The 17,070-nt window shown below is 34.6% G+C and overlaps 1 protein-coding gene, 1 long non-coding RNA gene and 1 other non-coding gene across 3 annotated transcripts in view; 2 read left to right on the top strand and 1 right to left on the bottom strand.

Moving 5' to 3' along the window:
• The window catches only part of LOC110257755 (uncharacterized), a 93,270-nt gene extending 91,470 nt beyond the window's left edge, over window positions 1-1,800 (top strand). Inside the window, exon 5 of the long non-coding RNA XR_002340710.2 lies at window positions 671-1,800. This is a non-coding gene — a long non-coding RNA (uncharacterized LOC110257755). The remainder of the gene's footprint in view (window positions 1-670) is intronic.
• Window positions 1-17,070, bottom strand: part of KLHL4 (kelch like family member 4) — a 98,019-nt gene that overhangs the window by 49,929 nt on the left and 31,020 nt on the right. The window lies entirely within an intron of this gene.
• LOC146394682 (U6 spliceosomal RNA) lies at window positions 328-434 on the top strand. Its single transcript, XR_014835949.1, has one exon. It is a non-coding gene; the product is annotated as a U6 spliceosomal RNA (small nuclear RNA).

Genomic DNA, 17,070 nt, shown 5'->3' with positions numbered 1-17,070 from the left:
TTGGTGACCTGGAAATCACATTTTTTTAGCTCAAGATATTTTAAGGTAGGAAGACAAGAAATCTGGGGATTACTTCACTTAGAAGTCATTTGGGAATTGTATTAATTTCTTGGGCTGACCTACTAACCTCAGCATTTTAGAGTCTTTAGTTTTCAAACTTGTTTCATGGATATAGGGGTCTTGAAGCTGTGTCATTTATTGGCCTCTAAAAACAAAACTTATCCGTGGATGTTTTAAAAGAAACAAAAAACTATGTTCTTCACTACCAGATTTTAGTGGAGACACAGAAAGGAAAGACAGGTATTTCTCCTTGAAAGAATATTGCCAGTGCTCACTTCAGCAGCACATATAGTAAAATTGGAATGATACAGAGAACATTAGCATGGCCCCTGCTCAAGGATGACACGCAAATTTGTGAAGTGTTCCATATTAAAAAAAAAAAAGGAATATTGCCAGACTGATAATTAATTGATTTATATTTTGTAGACTCCTATACCAAATCTCTAGTTTGTAGCCTACTTGGAAAATAGGAATTACAAGAAGAAACAAAAGCAGAATAATGGGTTTCATCTTAATCTAATAGAGTTGGATGGCTTCATTGTGATTTGATAATAGGCTTTATTTGAATACTTAGGCCACATACAGTGTTCTTGGTTTTTTTTCTTTTCAGAGAGTGATGCTATCAACAAACCCAAAGTAATGGCTGATGACATAGTGACAGAAGTAGAAACGATGAACTAAAATAATTGCACCCTCTCAGTGATTTAAGAATGCCCTATTCAGCTTAATGTATAAAATATACAAACAACTTACACAACTCAACAGCAAAAAAACTAATGACCCAATCGAAAAATGGGCAAAAGACATGAATAGACATTTCTCCAAAGAAGATATATAGATGGCCAACAAACACATGAAAAAATGCTCAACATCACTGATGATTAGAGAAATGCAAATCAAAACTACCATGAGATACCACCTCACACCATTCAGAATGGCCATCATTAATAAGTCCACAAATAATAAATGCTGCAGAGAGAGGGTATGGAGGTGTGGAGAAAATGGAACCCTCCTACACTGCTGGTGGGAACATAAATTGGTACAACCACTGTGGAAAACAGTATGGAGGTACCTTAGAAAACTATACATAGAACTACCATATGACCCAGCAATCCCACTCTTGGGCATATACTTGGACAAAACTTTCCTTGAAAAAGACACATGCACCCACATGTTCATTGCAGCAATATTCACAGTAGCCAAGACATGGAAACAACCCAAATGTCTGCTGACAGATGAATGGATTGAGAAGATGTGGTATATATACACAATGGAATACTAGTCAACCATTAAAAGAACAAAATAATGCCATTTGCAGCAACATGGATGGAACTAGAGACTCTCACACTGAATGAAGTCAGTCAGAAAGAGAAAGATAAGTACCATATGATATCACATATCTGGAATCTAATATACAGCACAAACGAACCATTCCACCGAACAGAAAATCATCTGGAGAACAGACTTGTGGTTGCCAAGGGGGATGGGGAGGAAGTGAGACGGACTGGGACTCTTGGGTTAATAGATGCAAACTATTGCCTTTGGAATGGATAAGCAATGAGATCCTGCTGTATAGCACTGGTAACTATGTCTAGTCACTTATGATGGAGCATGTTAATGTGAGAAAAAAGAATGTATACATGTATGTGTAACTGGGTCACCTTACTGAACAGTAGAAAATTGACAGAACACTGTAAACCAGCTGTGATGGAAAAAAATAAAAATCATTATTAAAAAAAAGAATGCCCTATTCAAACCAGTATAGTACAATTCTCTAAACCCATTTTTGTCATTCTCTGAGAATCACTTCACTGATTTTTTTTTGCTACTTATATTTTTCCTATTTCTAAACCATTTGTAGGATCAAATGAATCTGATTATACTTTGACTTCAGATGTTTAAAATATTCAGGGCCTGTGACTGTAAAAAGGAACACAGTGGTATTTTTCAGAATGTAGTTGTGTGAACAGAATAAAAAGATAAATGTAATTCATACATTGCACATGTGCTTTTGAAAAAACATAAATAATTTGGTTCTCACAGCTTGATTAAATTTGAATATAAAAAGCAACATATATACATATATATATATATGTATATATATATATATATATATATATTTTTTTTTTTTTTTTTTTGCTTTTTTTGGTGGGGGCTTCACCTGTGGCATATGGAAGTTACCAGGCTAGGGGTTGAATCGCAATTGCAGCTGCCGGCCACAGCCATAGTAATGCCAGATCCAAGCTGTGTCTGTGACCCATACCACGGCTCATGGCAATGCTGGATCTTTAACCCACTGAGCAAGGCCAGGGAACGGACCCGCATCCTCATGGATGCTAGTTGGGTTCGTTACCACTGAGTCACAACAGGAACTCCATAAAAAGAAAAATATATATATTTTTAGACTAAGTTGAATGTTTCTGGGACATGTTATTTTTTTGTTTGTTTTTTGTTTTCCCTTTCATAGTACTTATAGAAGGGTGCCTAGATATCAAGGTAAGGCAATGTGTCAGGATCTAGTCAGTCATTACAGACTACGGAGAAAAGTGAAATGAAGATCTCAGAAAGCAAAGATCCAGCAATATAGGCAGATGAGGATGAAGTGGGCAGAAATTTATAGAAAGACAGAGCATGGAGTTAAATGTCTGAACTGTGTTCAGGAGGAACCAATGGAAAAAAATGTTACAATAAAAATATTATATACCTTGTAATATTATAAATTATCTTAATTGCAATAACCCATAGAGCAAATGAGACCACCTAAAAATATTATGACAAAATATGTCTGAGTCCTATTTCCCATGTTTTAGCCATAAGATGGTTCTTATTTCAGATTTTCACAAAAAAATTATAAAATATTCTACTGTACATGTATTTTTAGAGGTTTTAGTTCTCCATTTTTACCCTGCATAAAACATCTCAAAGCTTCCTACTGCTCAACAGGGAAGTACTGAAGGATCTAGAATTTTACTAATTTTTGGACAGAAAAAATATAAAAAATAAAGTATTAGAATCTATTATGTTAGGATCATATATTTTGAGATATTTATATAACACTGAAAATTTTAATTTCTGTTATCCCTCATTTGATTGGGTTAAGCAGTAAGCTCATTTTCATTAATCCTCCAAATGACATCTTTTTTCTAATATGCTTAGTGATTTTATTCATTTCTGTGTTTTCCCCAGATGAATAACTTATTCCTCTCTAATTATTTCATAAGAATCAAATGAGCTCAAATTTAAGAAAGTAGATAATAAAACTATTTTATTTTTTCCATTAAATTATTAGATTGTATTACATAATTAACTTATGGTTAATTCAGAGACATATCATTTTTAAAAATTTTATTGGAATATAGTTGACTTACAAAGTTGTATTAGTCTCAGGTGTACAGCAAAGGAATCAGATATATAATTATATATTATATATATTATATATCCATTCTTTTTCCAATATTGGTTATTGCAAACTATTGAGTAGATCTCCCTAAACTATAGAGTAGGTTCTTGTTAATCATCTAGTTTATACATTAATGTGTATATGCTATTGGGAATAATACATATCACCCTTTGTTTTGACTAAATGGAATGCTAAAGTATCAATATATTCTATATTAACATTAACTATAATAATTGTCCTGTTAAACTCTTTAATTTGGACTTTGCTAATTCGGAATTTGTAATATTTCAAACAAATGGTAAACTGATACTGCTGAAAAGAGTTTATTAAACCAAAGGGAAATAAATACGATTTAAAGTGAAGACACAGTTTTAAGATACATGAGAAACAATCATTTACAAACCAACACTATAACCTTCATATAAACAGAGAACAGTTTGGGTTTTGATGTACTCATTACATATTATTCTTGAATAGATATTGAATTAATATTCTTCATAGGGCATATGCATTTCAAACTATTTTATTTTATTTCTTTTCAAAACTGAATCTGAACCTTATTGCTATAATGCCCTATTATCTAAGATTAATTAGTGAAGAGAAATCAAATTTGAATGAACAGATTTTTCTACAGAAGAAAAACATGATAAAGTTGATGTTCTTGTCTGTGGAATGATTCCTCTGCACCAAAAAAAAGAAAAAAAATGGAATTAAATGCTGATTGACTCAATTCAGCAAATTTTATCAAGATCCTACAATATACAAGTGCCGATGTATATGCACTATAACCCATGTGAACATCCCACCTCTTTCTTTAGGAGGTCTTATGGTCAAATTCTCAAGAAACAATGTTTACAGCCTAGTGCCCTATGTTTCTACCCACCTGAAAATAAATATGAACCAAAATGGAATATCGTTGTCTTGAAGTAACCATTATCTTCGCCCCTCTCCGCATGTATTCTGTATGCCTAAAACTCGCCATAATTTATTTTCTTCACTGAAGCTTGGTTAAATTAACTTTGAATATTAAGAAACTCAAGAGGATTAAGGGCAGGTAAAAGTTAAGCTTGGATTTGTCTTGGCATCTTTGAAGAGGTTTTATACCAGAAAAGTCTGTGTTAACACCTGTAACACCTAGAAATATAAGCAGACTTAGACAAATCTTGATTTATTATTCTTCGTATTATTAGAAAGGTGAGGAGCAAGTATGAGAATTTCATTTCCTTATGTTAAGGCGATCTTTATGTTCTAGAATGAATTCTAGATACAGTGTGAATATCAATAATAATAATCATAGTTAACACTGAATGATCACAGGTACTTCTCTTAGCCTATGTAAAGTAACTCATTTAATCCTCCCAACAACTCTATCCCTATACTAATTTCATTGATAGGGAAATAGGCTGGGCAGAGTGGTTATGAAATGCCAGTAATAAAACATCATTTATTTATGAAATGCTAGTCATAAAGCTGCTAAACAATACAATAAAAATTTGAACCCAGATAGTCTTTCTCTAGAGAACCAGAGTTTAAACTACTGAACAAAACCACCTCTCTCTAAAGCATCTTGTCTCATTGGTCTCTTTCTTGATTAATTTTGGATATTAAAGGCAGGCTAATAATGACTAACCATATATTAAATTTCATCAGGTTATAAATAATTATTACAAACTATAATGCATAAGATTTTTTCAGGCATCCCAGAAGTTGGAAGGTTGCCCAAGAGAGACATTTCGTGGCTCCAATTTTCTTTTACGTGTATTTGAAATGATAGTTGCAGAAACTTAGAGAGAAGCAAAACTTCAAAAGCCCTAAAGGCTTCTTCTTTGCCTCTCTGTAAGCAGATAAATTAAGGGGTGCCTAGAGGAAGAGAACCAGGAATGGCTTTCTTGACATAAGAGAAACCATTTTAGGCCTAAGCCATTTTGTGATCTAAGCCTGGCCACAATGCTTGCCCCTGAACAGGTCTCGGTAATTAATGCTCTTGAGGGAACAAAGAAATGCAGAAACAGAGAAAAGGCAGTCAAACAATAGTGCAGTGATAAAGCGGAGTTCTAGTTCCTCCTCAAGAAATGCACACAATATATATCTTTGAGTTCTGCAGGAACTAAGGCCCCATCTAGGTGGAGAATGGAATGACGATGTTGACCCTTGTGACTACAATCAACTAAAGCTTGGACTCTGTCGAACTTTTCCCCAATTCTATGACGAATTTCCTCTGCTCAAGGCCCTTCATGAATATGCTTGTATCTTTAGCTTAAAACTTCCCCAATTTTGCTTGTATCTTTAGCTTAAAACTTCCCCAATTTTGTTCAGGGAGACATTGCTTTGGAAAAGATTCCCAGTTGTCTTACTTGCTGCAAGTAATAAATCCTTCCTTCTCCTGATGATCTTTGGCTTTCCATACTACATATTGTATTTATACTATATTTGTAGGTAAACTACCCCCTCAACTCTTATATAATTGGTTTTTCTAAACATCTTTGAGACACATTTAGGTAATTCCTTTATTGAAGGCTATTTAGTCTCTTGCTAAGTGAAAGATTTTCTAAAAAAATGTATAGGAATTTATTCATCCACTTAAACATTTATGGAATACCTCCTCAAAAAGAAAGGGATACATGGAGAGCCTTCCCCATCCATGGATTCATGAGAGGAATTACTATGTACCACATAACTAAAATGGGGAAAAAACCCAAATCCATATTTTCATGAGTAACCAGCAATTTTAGTTTCGCATTACAGTTTATGTAAAAATATTTTAAAATTTGTATAACACTGTGCAGTTCTCCTTTCTTCACATCCCAGTGAATCCTTATTCATTGTCTTTTTTATAACAGCCATTCTGAGAGTAGTGAGTTGATATCATGGTTTTGAAAAGTAATGTTGAGTGCATTTTAACATATCTGTTGGCTGTCTCTGTGTATCCTTTGGAAAAATGTCTATTTAGGTACTCAGACCATTTTTTAATTGGATTGTTTGTTTTTTGATATTGAGTCATGTAAGTTCTTGGTATACTTTGGATATTCTTTTGTTTTCAGATTCTACTTATGTCACTTAGCATAATACCTCCAGATCTCTCCTTGTTGTTACACATTGCAAGTTTTCATTTTTATGTCTAAGTAATATTCCACCCCCCACCACCACACCACATTTTCCTTACTGACACTTAGGGTACTTCCATTATCTTGACTATTGTAAATAATTCTGAATGAATATTGAAGTGCATATATATTTTCAAATTAGTGAGTTTTTTCTCCTTTCAGTAAATATCCAAAAGCGCAATTGCTAGATCATATGGTGGTTTTATTTTTAATTTTTTGAAGAACTTCTATATTGGTTTCCATAGTTGCAGCACCAATTTACAAATCACTAACAGTGCACGAGTTCCCTTTTCTCCACATTCTCACCAACAATTGTTATTTTCTCTCTTTTTGATAATGACCAGTCTGATAAGTGTGAAGTGATATCTCATTGTGGTTTTTATTTGTATTTCCTTGATTATGAGTGGTGTCAAGAATCTTTTCATGTACCTGTTGGTCATTTGTACGTCCTCTTTGGAAAAGTAATTATAAAGGTACTTTGTTAATTTTAAAATTAGATTTTTTTTCTTTTTTTTTTTTGCTATTGAATTGTATAAGTTCATTGTATAGTTTGGCTATCGACCCTTTAATCAGATAGATGTTGTCCAAATATTTTCATGCATATGTTGGCCATCTGTATATATTCTTTGGGAAAAGGTCTATTCAAGTTCTCTGTTCATTTTTTAATTGGATTGATTTTTTTTTTAATGCTGAGTTTTATGAGATCTTCATATATTTTGGATAGTAACCCCTTATTGGATATATTGTTTACAAATGTCTTCTCCCATTCAGTAGATTGCCTTTTTGTCTTGTTGATAGCTTCTTCCACTGTGAAGAAGAAACTTTAATTTTATGTAGTATAATTTGTTTATCTTTGCTTTTGTTTCCACTGCTTGAGGAGATATACACAAATATATACTGCAAAGACCAATGTCAAAGAACATACTGGCTATGTTTTCTTCTAGAAGTTTTATGGTTTCAGGTCTCACATGTAAGCCTTTAATACATGTTTTTAGTTTACGTTTGTATATGATGTAAAAAAGTATTCCAGTTTCATTCTTTTGCATGCCGCTTTCCAGTTTTCTCAGCACCATTTATTGAAGAAAATGTCTTTTTCCTATTGTATATTCTTACCTCATTTGCCATAGATTAATTGACCATATAAGTGTGCCTCAATTTCTGGCTCTCTATTCTGTTCCATTGATTAATGTGCCTGTTTATATGTCAGTACATACTGTTTTGATTACTGTGGCTTTGTAGTATAAACTGAAGTCAGGGAGGGCAATACCTCCAGCCTCTTTTCTCAAGATTTCTTTGGCAATTCTGGGTATTTTGTGGTTCAACATGAATTTTAGAATTATTTTTTCTAGTACTGTGAAAAATAATCAATTTTGATAGAGGTTGCATTAAATCTGTAGATACTTTGAGTAGTACAACCATTTCAACAATATTAATTCTTCTAATCCAAGAGTATGGGATATCTTTCCATTTCTTTCTTTTTTTTTTTTTTTTTTTTGTCTTTTTGCTATTTCTTTGGGCCACTCCCGCGGCATATGGAGGTTCCCAGGCTAGGGGTCTAATCAGAGCTGCAGCCACTGGCCTACGCCAGAGCCACAGCAACGCAGGATCCGAGCCGTGTCTGCAACCTACACCACAGCTCACGGCAACGCCAGATCGTTAACCCACTGAGCAAGGGCAGGGACCAAACCCGCAACCTCATGGTTCCTAGTCGGATTCGTTAACCACTGCACCACGATGGGAACTCCCTAATTTAATTAGTTTTTTTTTTTTTGGTCTTTTTGGTCTTTTTGCCTTTTTTAGGACCGCTCCCATGGCATATGGAGGTTCCCAGGCTAGGGGTCTAATCAGAGGTGTAGCCACCAGCCTACACCAGAGCCACAGCAAGGTGGGATCCAAGCTGCATCTGCAACCTACACCACAGCTCACGGCAATGCCGGATCCTTGACCCACTGAGCAAGGGCAGGGATCGAACCCACGACCTCATGGTTCCTAGTCGGATTCGTTAACCACTGTGCCACAGTGGGAACTCCTCAATTTCTTTATATTATCTTCAATTTCCTTCATCAGTGTCTTATAGTTTTCAAAGTTTAGGTCTTTTGTTTCCTTGGTTAAGTTTATTCCTAGGTATTTTATTCTTTTTGATATACTTTTAAATGGGATTGTTTTGTTTGGGTTTACCTTCTCTTTATGATAGCTTACTATTATTGTATAGAAAAGCAACTGACTTCTGTATACTAATTTTGTATCACACAAATTTTTGAATTCATTTACTAGTTCTAATGGTTTTTGGGTGAAGACTTTAGGGTTTCTATATAAAGTATGTCATATGGAAACAGTGACAGTTTTGCTTCTTTTTTCCCAATTTGGATACCTTTTATTTATTTTCCTTACCTGACTGCTGTCCAATACTATTTTAAGTAGAAGTGGTGATCCTTGTCTTTTTCTTGAATTTAGAGGAGAGGCCATCAGCTTTTCACCACTGAGTATGATGTTGGCTGTGGGTTTGTCATAAACAGCCTTTATTATGTTGAGATACGTTCCCTGTATACAAATGCTGATGAGAGTTTTTACTATGAATAGATATTGAATTTTGCCAAATGCTTTTTCTGTGTATATCAAGATGAACATATGATTTTTTAAAATGATCCCTAATGATTTCTTAGTTTATTTTCTTTTTAAAAAATGATTTTTATTTTTCCCATTATGATTGGTTTACAGTGTTCTGTCAATTATCTACTATACAGCAGTGACCCAGTCACACATACATATACATTCTTTTTCTCACATTATCCTCCACCATGCTCCATCATAAGTGACTAGATATAGTTCCTAGTGCTATACTGCAGGATTTCATTGCTTATCCATTCCAAAGGCAATAGTTTGCATCTATTAACCCAAGAGTCTCAGTCCATCTCATTCCCTCCCCTACCATTTTTATCTTTTGTTAATATTGTGTATCACATGGATTAGTTCAAGAATACTGAAGCACATAAAAAATTCTAGAGATAACAGGTGTTGGCAAGGATGTGGAGAAAAGGGAACTACTATACACTGTTTATGGGAATGTAAATTGGTGAAGCCACGGTAGAACAAAGTATGGAACTCAGTTCCTAAAAAAACTAAAAGCAAAATGACTATATGATCCAGCAATTCCACTCCTGGTTACACATCTAGAAAATAATGAAAACACTAACTCAAAAAGTTACATGCATCTCAATGTTCTTAACAGCAATAGCCAGGACATGGAAGCAACCCAAGTGTCCAACAAAAGACAGACAAATGGATAAAGATCTGATATATAATGGAATATTAGTCATAAAAAAGAATGAAATTCTGTCATTTGCAGCAATTTGGATGGAACTAGAGAATATTATGCCTAGCGAAGTTATTCAGACAAAGACAAATACTTTATGACATCACTTATACGTAGACTCTAAGAAAAAAAAAATGAATGGATGTATCAAAACAGAAATAGACTCACATATATGGAACACAAACTAATGGTTACCAGGAGAGGTGAAGGGGGGGGTAAGATAGAGGTAAGGGGTTAAGATACAAATGACTAGGTATAAAATACATAAGCAAGAATGATATTGTATGGTATTGCACAGGTAATATCCATTATATTATACTAAATTTTAATGGATTATCACCTGTGAAAAATACTGAATCATTATGCTGTACACTTGAAACTATATAATACTTCAATTAAAAACAAAAAACCTCCCACAAAGAAAAGGCTAGGACCAATGACTTCATTGGTAAATTGTATCAAACATTCAAAGAAGAATTAACTTTAATCCTTCTCAAACTATTTCAAAATTTAAAAAGGAAGGAACACTTTACAATGATTTTATGAGGCCAGCATTGCCCTATTAATAAAGACAGAAATAGATATTACCAGAAAAAAAAAACAGAAAAAAACATTTGTTATGAATATAGATATAAATATTACCAATGAAATACTAGCAAACTAAATCCAGCAGCATAGTCAAAGGATTATATCCATTAACCAAGTGGGATTTATCTCAGGAAGCTTGAGCAAAAAATCAAAAGTCAATCGATATAATAAAACATATTAGTAGAATGAAGGAAACAATACATGAAAATCTCAACTGATACAGAAAAAAAAAATCAACAAAAGCCAACACCTTTTCATGATTAACATAAGACACTAGGAGTAGAAGGGACCTTCCTCAACCTGATAAAGGGCATTTATGAAAACTTGACGGTGAACACAATACTTAAAACTGAAATAAACTGCAATGAGTTATCATCTCGTACCCATTAGAATGGCTATTAAAAAACAAATGGGAGTTCCCATTGTGGTGGAGCAGAAATGAATCTGACTAGTAACCATGAGGTTGTGGGTTCGATCCCCGGCCTCGCTCAGTGGGTTAAGGATCCGGAGTTGCCGTAAGCTGTGGTGTAGGTTGCAGATGTGGCTCAGATCCTGCGTTGCTGTGGCTGTAACGTAGGCCAGCAGCTGTAGCTCCAATTCAACCTCTAGCCTGAGAATCTCCATATGCCATGCATGCAGCTCTAAAAAGACAAAAGGCAAAAAAACACAACAAAGACAAATGAACTAAACACAATCAGAAAAATAACAAATATTGGTGAACATGTGGAGAAATCAGAACACTTAGGATATGTAAAATGATGCCACTGGGGAAAACTATATGACAGTTCCTCAAAAAGTTAAATCTAGTTGTATTGTATTTCCAGCTATTCCAATTCTGGGTATACATAAGCAAAGAATTAAAAGCAGAGACTCAAGCAGATATTTGTTCAAAGATGTTCACAGCAGCATTATTCTATAGTCAAAAGATGGAAAAAAACCCAAATATCCATCAACTGATGAGTGCATAAACAAAATGTGATATATATATATACAGTAGAATATTATTTGGCCTTAGAAAAGATTGTGACTTTGACACATGCTGCAACACAGATAAATCTTGAATACTATTATGCTAAGACAGAAAAGGACTAATTTGTATGGTTCAATTTATATTATGTACGTATAATAGTTAAATTCACAGACAAGGAATATAGAATATTGGTTAGCAGGGGCTGAAGCAGTTATTGTTCAGTGTGTACAGACTTTCATTTTGGGATGAAGAAAATGTTCTCAAGATGGACAGCAGAGATGATGCAAGTGTACTAAATGCTGCTGAACTATACAATTACAATGTGTTAAAATGGCAAATTTCATGTTACGTATATATAATCACAATGCTAAAAAATATGGCTAAAAGAAATTAAAGCATATATTCATAAATGGAAATGTATTATTTGTTCATGGATTAGAAAACAATATTTAAATATTTTTAATACTTCTTAAAACAATATACAGATTCAATGCAGTCACCACCAAAATTGCTACAGATTTTTTTTTTTGCAGAAATGGAAAACTTGATATTAAAATGCATATGTGATAACAAGGGGCACTGAATAGCTGAAGTGACCTTATAAAAGAATGATGCTCAAGGACTCGAACATCCTCTGATTGCAAATCTTTTTTTTTTTTGTTTTTGTCTTTTTGCCGTTTCTTGGGCCGCTCCCATGCATATGGAGGTTCCCAGGCTAGGGGTCTAATCGGAGCTGTAGCCTCCAGCCTATGCCAGAGCCACAGCAACGGGGGATCCGAGCCGTGTCTGCAACTTATACCACAGTTCACGGCAACGCTGGATCGTTAACCCACTGAGCAAGGGCAGGGACTGAACCCGCCACCTCATGGTTCCTAGTCGGATTCGTTATCCACTGCGCCATGACGGGAACTCCCGATTTCAAATCTTATAGTACAAAACTACAGTAATCATGTGGTACCCGCATAAGGAGAGACATATAGACCAACAAAATATAATAGAGAGTTTAACTGGCCAACAGGTACCTGCTGTATAGCACAAGGAACTCTACCCAATATTCTGTAATAATCTATATGGGAAAAGAATCTGAAAAAGAATGAAACAACACCAACAACAAAATTAACTCATACTTCTATGGTTAATTGATTTTTGACAAAGTTGCCAAGACCATTCAAAGGGGGAAGAACATTCTTCTCAAGAATGATACAGGCAAAACTGTATATCCACATGCGAAAGAATGAATTTGGACCCCTACTTCAAACCATATACAAAAAAAAACCCTCAGAATGAATCAAAGATCTTAAATGTGAAAGTTAAAACTATAAAACTCTTAGGAAAATAAAAATATAGGGGTAAATCTTCACTTCCTCAGATTTCATTTTTCTTTCTTTTTTTTTTTTTTTTTTTTTTTTGTCTTTTTGCCATTTCTTTGGGCTGCTCCTGCGGCATATGGAGGTTCCCAGGCTAGGGGGTCGAATCAGAGCTGTAGCTGCCAGCCTACGCCAGAGCCACAGCAATGCAGGATCCGAGCCATTTCTACGACCTACACCACAGCTCACGGCAACGCCGGATCGTTAACCCACTGAGAAAGGGCAGGGATGGAACCTGGAACCTCATGGTTCCTAGTCGGATTCGTTAACCACTGCGCCACGACGGGAACTCCAAACCAAAGTCTTTATTTATTTATTTATTTATTTATTTATTTATTTATTTATTTTTGCTATTTTTTGGTCCGCTTCCGCGGCATATGGAGATTTCCCAGGCTAGGGGTCTAATCGGAGCTGTAGCCACCAGTCTATGCCAGAGCCACAGCAACGCGGGATCCGAGCCGTGTCTGCAACCTACACCACAGCTCAGGGCAACGCCGGATCGTTAACCCACTGAGCAAGGGCAGGGACCGAACCCGCAACCTCAAGGTTCCTAGTCGGATTCGTTAACCACTGTGCCACGACGGGAACTCCCAGATTTCACAATGGTTTCTTAGATATGACACCAAAAGTAGAAGCAAAATATAAAATTAATATATTGGACTTCAATCAAAGTTAAAATGTTCTAGAGAGCATGAACGAGAAAGTAAAATGACAACCCACATAATGAGAAAAAATATTTTCAAACCATATACCTGATACAGGACTTGTATCTATAACATATACAACTAAACTTACAAGTAAACACCAAAAGACTAACTGAAGTGAATGCATGAGCAAAGGATTTGAATAGACAGTTCTCCAATAAAGATAAAGAAATGGTCAATAAAACCATGAAAATATGCTCAACATCATAGCCATTAGGGAAATGCTAATCAAAGCCACAATGAGATACCATTTCATACCCTTTGGGATTCGGAAAATAGGTGTGAGAGGCGGAATATAGCATTCTGTTGATAACGATAATGCCTGTGTTCCAATTTTGTACCTGTTAGTAGAAAATTGGGATGTGTTGACAGTTTTCAAAAAGGGCGGTACCATAATAAGAATTTAATAACCTAATTATTACAGACAATTTATCTAGAAATTTATGTAAACCTTTATCAATATAATTTATTTTTAATCTGTATCAACTCTCATGGTACATATTTTATAATCTTAGAACTAGCCTTTCTTGGAAATATGTTCTATTTGTTATGTATTATACTTCTGTGAGCTTCAAGAGTCAAACTGTAGTTTATGAATAAATTTGTGTTAATTATTTGTGCATGTGTTTATTTGGCTGCACCTGTGGGCTGTGCAAGTTCCCAGGCCAGGGATCAAACCACACCACAGCAGTGACTCTCACCACAGCAGTGACAACACCAGATCCTTAACCCACTGAGCCACCTGGGGACACCAATTATTTGTGCATTTAATAGTTAGATAGTACTTAACATATTCTCCATCAATTTTATTAAATTTCTAAAGAATTCCTTTTTTAAACTATTTTTACCTTTGCTATGATAAAAATGCCCTTTCAAACCCCTTTTTAAATGATTTAAGCACCATGATTAACATTCTCTTACCACTGTCAAACTCAAAGGGTGACAAGTTCATAAAAATCTTCAAATATATATATTAAGTAAATAGACAACCTTAGCTATTTCAAAGTTTTATAAAGTTTAGTACTGGCCAAATAATTTAACAGTGGAGAAATGGCCTCAGTCTTGTGAAAAATGTAGTGGTTCACTGATTTGATTCAGTCAAAAAGTTATTGCATGAAATTGAATCATGAAAGTAAATAAAAATATTTCTAATTTTACCAATGTTTAAGTACTTAAAAATATGTTTTTTTAGTTTTTTTAGAGCACATACATTTTTCTGATCCTCAACCTTTCATTTTTACTTTTTTACACTGCTTAGCCATTCTTTGTAAAACATAAGTAGTCATTATTTATTTCTTCAGAGAAGTCAACATTTATAGAGATATCTTCTTATGAGTGTCTTTATATGCAATGGAGGTGTTGATTTATATTTCCTTATGTCTGTTGATTTGTTGATTATTTTTTTTTTTTTGTCTTTTTGTCTTTTGTTGTTGTTGTTGTTGCTATTTCTTGGGCCGCTCCCGCGGCATATGGAGGGTCCCAGGCTAGGGGTCTAATCGGAGCTGTAGCCACCGGCCTACGCCAGAGCCACAGCAACGCGGGATCCGAGCCGCGTCTGCAATCTACACCACAGCTCACGGCAACGCCGGATCGTTAACCCACTGAGCAAGGGCAGGGACCGAACCCACAACCTCATGGTTCCTAGTCGGATTCGTTAACCACTGCGCCACGACAGGAACTCCTGATGTGTTGATTATTTTAATGAAACTATCTTTCCACACTGACTACTGCATGTCTCCAGAATTCACAAACAGTTATGCTAAAATAACGCTATGAAAAATACTGTACAAAATCTAAAATTTTGCTTGGAGAGGGGTCAGATAGATGCACTAACTGAAAAACAAACACTTGTAACTGCAGCGGAAAATGACAGCTAAGTAGTAAATTGAACTTCTATTTGTATTTCTATTTCCAAGTATAACAGTTTTAAAGTGAAGATGTGTGGTTCTTGGTAAACAAAAGTATATTTGAATCAACCTTTTTTTGCATTTCATGCCTGAGACCAAGATTCTGCAAAATCTTTCACAGATACACAGTTCTACATAGGCATAAAATATCATGCGAAGAGACATTGGAAATTAAAGCATTTACAGAGATAAAATTCACAAATCGTCTACTTGTTCTTATGCCTCCTCAGTATAAATTGCAATTTATCATTAGTTGACACATGTGTAGTCCCTCATTGAACAAATTAAATACTCATATTCAAGGGTCTATGCAAAGTGTTTGGTGGTTTTCTCTCTTTCAATAAATTATTGTTTTTCAGTAACCTAATACACAGGCACATATACACATATAATGAGACATGAGAAAATAGCACTGAATATTTCTACTACATCAAAAGTTCCGTTTTTATCATTTATATTCTACTTTTTTTCAGAAAGGATTGTGATGCCTAGAAATATTAAAATATATACTAAAGAACCATTGCAATCAGATGTAGAATTCTAAAGGATACCTTTCAAAACATCAAAGAAACAACAGAAACTAACCACAAATTACTGAACACTTGGAATAAATTAGTTACCATAGTTAAATAGTAAAATTTATTCTGAGCTTGCTAAATCAAAAGGAAACCATATTCTGCCATATAATTTTCTAAGAAACAGAAGCATACAAGTTAATTGGGAGTGACAGATTTTTTCTTGACCTAAAACTAAGGAGGAAGTTATTGCTGACTCATTAAATAATGAAAATTTTGTTACTCAAAGGACAACTTCTTTGACTAATTTTGTGAGAGACACAGAAAGTTTTCATAAACCAAGTTTTCTCTTAATGCCTTTCTATAAAAACTGAAGGTATTAAATTAAATTGCAAATTCAGAAAAGTTTGAGCTTACCCAAACTTTGGGTTTTGGTTACATCATAAAATTCAGGATTGTTGCTTTAGAATGAGCTAACATAATACAGAGACAGAAGTTACAAAACCTGATGAATGGAAAACTAGCATGCGGCCTAGACCAGCTGTTCTCAAACACCTATCAGATGTATTTAGTGGAGTTATTTTACATCAGTATTAGATGGCAACATTTAGGTCACACAATATAGGTCCCTGAGGCATGCACCCTCCCCACCCCCAGATATTCTGGTTCAGTATGCTTAGTACAAAGCCTAGGAATCCTCTTTTTAAAAATGGTACATAGGTAATTTTGATACTTTGTTATCTCTGTCAAATATCACTGGTTTCAATTGAACTTTTAAAGATTATTACTGGAAGATTATTAATGGTTGAATTCTTTGATAAAGTACAATTCAACACATATTTATTGAGCGCCTTCTATGTACCAAGCACTGAGATACCTAGGTGAGCAAGGCAGGTAGAATTCAGCTCTTGTAGAGTTTGTATTTAGGAGTGAGGGGGATTATAAATGAACAAGATAATTTCAGCAGTGACTAGTCTATGAAGAAAATAGAACAAAGCAATGTGTGATAGAGAATAAATGAACAGACAGGTATTGACTAGTCAATGGAGGGAGGATAAGTTTCTGAAGTATTAGTAGTGTATACTGTTGATTAGAAAATAAAAACCCAGTACTGGATTTAATTTCTATAGTGAAGACTGATT

Source organism: Sus scrofa, chromosome X (assembly GCF_054392235.1).
Source record: "Sus scrofa isolate SSC_HxYL_T2T_F1_AM1 chromosome X, Sscrofa_HxYL_maternal_Yorkshire_Landrace_v2.0, whole genome shotgun sequence".
In the NCBI taxonomy this organism is placed as follows: Eukaryota; Metazoa; Chordata; class Mammalia; order Artiodactyla; family Suidae; genus Sus; species Sus scrofa.
The sequence above is the reverse complement of the archived record's forward strand: the minus strand, read 5'-3'. Positions and strand labels throughout refer to the sequence as shown.